Genomic DNA, 4,630 nt, shown 5'->3' with positions numbered 1-4,630 from the left:
CAATTCAGATAACCATATTACACCTCTAGGGGGACCTGATCCTAAACACAAATGCCTCTCAAACTGGTAGCATTTTAAACACAATTTTGGGGAAAGGTACATTGTGGTATTCATGCCATCATATCACTCATCTAACTCTGCCCATGAGATAACTGTCTTCAAATAGCTGGGACACTACCAAGTGGACGCCAATTTAACTTACAAATTGCTAGGAGGTGAATTACCAAGAACAAGTTCCAGGAAGGACTTCTATCTAGGAGAACTGTAATACGTAAAGCTGCTAAACCCTCTGGGAGCCTTTTCACTACCCCTCCAGGTAGTGCCACCATGCTTAGCGCTGAAAGCATTCATTCGAGCAGACTGAAAAATCATTAATTCAGGGGTGTTGTAACATGGACTGTGAGAGGTTGGACTGAGTCAGATGTTTTTTGTATGCAGAGAAAAGGTGAACAAAGTGACTTCTAAATCTCCCCTCAATTCTAAAGTGCAATTCAGTTACTTAAATATCCATTTCACTGAGCATAAAATATGAGTCAGGAAAATGAGGATTTCCCTTATAGTCTTGTTTGTGCCTAATGACTTGGTGGAATTATTAACAGACCACCCTTTGAATCTCAAAAGTGTCCACTGTCACTAGAGAATGTTAATTCCTTTTATAAAGTTTATTAATTCCTTTTTTAAAGTGATATGCTTCTAGGAGTCTGTCAACCAGCTCCATGGAGACTGACAGGCTGGATTCTATGCCTGAAAATAATAATCTCTTTGGTTTTCCTTCTAAATGTAGGGTTTGATGTTACTAAATGTTAGTGTCTTCTATTGCTCCTCTCAGCTACAACCCTAAACCTGCCAGGCCTGATGTGTTGCATACATTTTGTGTAGGTAAGAATGAGAAAACATTTAAGAGAGTAATTTCTAAAATCAAGGCAAATCAAAGGATTTAGGAATTTACCTGAATACTGGTTGTTAAAGGTTATAATGGAGGAATCATACCCAAATTCAATCCCTTGGAGGATTGAAGCCCCACCACTGGTGCGTATGTTAGGGCTTCATTTCCTCTGATAAATTATAAATACAATGTTGAAATGCTAATTCTCATCTACGTCCTAGTCAACAATCATGGTGTGACTAAAGATTTAGAAAAGGGACTTGTCAAATGTGCAGATGACCTAAAGTTATGATTAAAATATAATTTGTTGGGTAACAGGTTAAAGATTCTTAAAGTTCTAAATAGGCTAAAACAAAAAGCCCACTCAGAAAAATACAATTTAATGTAGATAAATTAAAAGTCTTACTTTTAGCTTAAAATGAAACCAAAAGGATGTATGAGAAAAGACAGGTGTAAAATTGTTCACATGACGAACCCCCCGGAGCGCGGGCACGGAAGACAGACGGCAGGCGGCTGGAAGGCGGCTCCGCCCAGTGGGGTGGGGGTGGCGGTGGGGGTCCGGGGCAGCGCTGCCGTGGTGGGCGCCGCCTAGTGTTGGGTTCCTCTTGGCGGGCTCCTCCGCTCCTGGGGCGCGGGGTGCGCGGTGGCGGTGCTGGGAGGCGGGGCGCCGCTAAGGGGAGACGCCCTTCGGCGCTAGCGGACCCGTGGGGCTGCCTGGCTCGCGGGGCGCTCTGGGACTTTTAGTGGCGGAGGTGGAGCGAGCTGCGCCGCACGCGGGGCCTCCGGCTCAGGCGGAAGCATTTACGGCTCTGCCCGGGCTGCACAGGACCATTTTCTCCCAGAGAGTCTCACCCTGTTCCTGGCAGCTGGCAACAATTATGGGCAGATAGCCGTCTTTAGCTTGTCTGCTGCTTTGAGCTCCGAGGCCAGAGAGGAAAGTAAGAAGCCCTTGGGGACCTTCCAAGCCCACGATGGGCCTGTCTACAGCATGGTCTGCACTGATCGACATCTGCTCGGTGCTGGGGATGGGGAGGCAAAGTCCTGGCTTTGGGCAGGGATCCTCAAGAAGGGCTGTAAGGAGCTGTTACTCCTTACATCAGCCCCCACACAGGACCAGCCTGGAAGTACCTGAGGTCAGTCCTTTGCTTCTCCTCCCCAAGGAGAAATCCCTCTTACTGGCTGGGGGAGACTGTCAGCTGCATTCGATGGACCTTGAGATGGGGACCTTCAGGCGGGCCCTCCGGGGCCACACCGACTACATCCACTGCCTGGCATTGCGGGAACGGAGCCCCGAGGTGCTGTCAGGTGATGAGGATGGGGCTGTGCCGCTTTGGGACCGCCGCCCGGCCAAGGAGGTCCAGAATACGGAGGTCTACAAGCAGGAGGAGTGCTCGAGACCCCACAGTGGGCCCTGGATCGGATGTTTGGCAACTGACTCAGACTGGATGGTCGGTGTAGGTGGCCCAGCGCTCACCCTCTGGCACCTCCGATCCTCCACACCCACCACCATCTTCCCTATGCGGGCACCACAGAAGCACGTCACCTTCTACCAGGACCTGATTCTATCAGCAGCCAGGGTCACTGCTTCAGCCAGTGGCAGCTAAGTGAGGAGATCAAGGCCCAGGTGCCTGGCTCCTCCCCAGGGCTGCTAAGACTCAGCCTCAGCCAGCAAGCATCAGCCCAAGTGCAAGATCCTGACAGCCGCAGGCAACAGCTGCAGGTTGGATGTCTTCACCAACGTAGGCTACCAAGCTTTCTCCCTGTCCTTCTGACCTCCAGCGACACCCCCACCTCCATCTCAGGTTTGGAGAGTTTTTCTTCTTTTTTTATACAAATAAAATTTCAGGCTTTTCAAAGAAAGGAAGAAAATAACCTAGGGAATTATTTGGGATAATATGATCCAATGGTGTGATAAAGACACTAAGAATGGGTAACATTTATGTTGAAAGAAAATTAAAATGTCCAGACCAATAAGTGAAAGAGTCGCATGGTGTTTTACATTGTTAGGACCATGGATGGTACTGTGTTCAGCTCTACAATTTAAGGTAAAATAGACCGAAGTATATTAAGAACAAATAAAGAGGCAAAGAATGCATAGCTGGGCAGAGATGTTAGGGAGGTAAAATAACAGCACAACAGTAACGATACTATACTGACTGCACCATTGATAAAGCAGTGCTTTCTGTGTGCTGGAGACACTTTAAGTAAGTTGTCGGCTTTAACTCCTGCATAAACCCTAGGAAATAATACTACTGGTTCCTTTTTTCAGATGAGGAATCTGATGCTCAGGAAAGTAAGTTGTCTAGGATTACTTCCATACTAAGTAATTGAAGGCATTTGTGTAGAAGAGAGAAAGACATCCTTTCCAAAGGGAAAGGAATAGAAGCTACAACTGGATGCAAAAGAATAAGTCCTAGTATTCATAACTGCATTAGAATGAAACTGCCTGCCTGCCTACCAGCAGGTTCTCCTTTGCTGCATGTAATCATGCTGAGGTGAACCGAAAGGAATAGAATTTACAGAAAAAAACGTTCCTGTGCTGATTGGGAGGTGGGGTTAGGTAACCTTCAGGTTTCCCTCCAACGTTAAAGTCCATGCTTCTAATTTTGAGAAATGGGGTACATTTTTTACCTTGGTATTATACAGTACTTAGATCAGATAAAATAAAATCAAATTGAAAAAGTCATTCAAGCAGTTTTGCTGAACTGACAGGTCTCTTTAATCAAAACAGCTGTTCCAGTTAATCTGTGTAGATGTAGCCATTAATCTATTTCTGTAAATGTCACATTTCACTTGGGTTTTCTATTTGTAAAAGCAATTTTATGAATATTAGTAGCAAAAATATTAGCAAAGTCTTTGCCCACAGGTTTATGGAGTATAGTTAGTTCACAGTCTCTCCCTGCCCCGCTAGACACACGCAGGAGCCGGTGCTGCTGAGCCGGACGAGCCTCCGACAAGCTCATTCATAACTAAGAGAGAATCTCAGCCACTTTGGCAATAGAAAATAAGAATTCTAAACCACTTCTGGAACCTGTATCCTCCCTGAAATATAAATTCCTCAAATCTTACATGAGGTTTGTGGTAATTAGAAGGAAACCTTTCAACTGAATTGGCCCCACATGGGTTTTGTATAGCTAACCAGTTTCTTTCCCCTCCCCTTACCCCTTTTTTGTCAGTTTTCAGTCAAATTCAGGTGATTAAAAAAAAAAGAACAATAACCTTGGGTTGTGCTCATGAAGCTACAATAGAGAAACTGGAGGAACCCAGAGCAAATACTTGTTACTTGGGGAAGTAAAACCACAAAACACTAGGGTTTCCCTGATAAAAACAAAAAGATGGGCATAAAATATAGACAAGGTGGGCTCATTCATTTCGTTCTTTTTTTTTTTCTTTTCTTTTTTCATTTAATTCTTTTCTTTACTTTGTTTTTTTTTCTTTTTTTGTAAATGTGTGTGTCTATAGCTGTCAGTAGCTGAACAGTTCAAATCCTGACCAAGTCCATCCTTTATTTTGTACTCTTACTGTGTTTGTCTCTTCTGTATCTCTACTTTATTGTGTTACCTTAGAATTATTTGTGTGTCCATTGCTTAATATCCGTTTCCTCACTAGACTGCCCTATGAGGGTAGGTATAATGTCTGTTTTTGCTCACCTTTATCCCTAGAGTTTCAGCGCAATGCTGCCATGCATGGTGCCAGTCAATAAGTACTCAGTGAATGAATAAATTAATGAATGCAACCTTGGAG

At 44.6% G+C, this 4,630-nt stretch overlaps 1 pseudogene; it reads left to right on the top strand.

The window, feature by feature from the left end:
* Nucleotides 1-1,352: 1,352 nt before the first annotated feature.
* Nucleotides 1,353-2,759, top strand: LOC105104376 (THO complex subunit 6 homolog; annotated as a pseudogene).
* Nucleotides 2,760-4,630: the final 1,871 nt, after the last annotated feature.

This window comes from Camelus dromedarius, chromosome 36, assembly GCF_036321535.1.
Source record: "Camelus dromedarius isolate mCamDro1 chromosome 36, mCamDro1.pat, whole genome shotgun sequence".
Taxonomy (NCBI): Eukaryota; Metazoa; Chordata; class Mammalia; order Artiodactyla; family Camelidae; genus Camelus; species Camelus dromedarius.
This window is presented reverse-complemented; position numbering and strand designations above follow the sequence as displayed.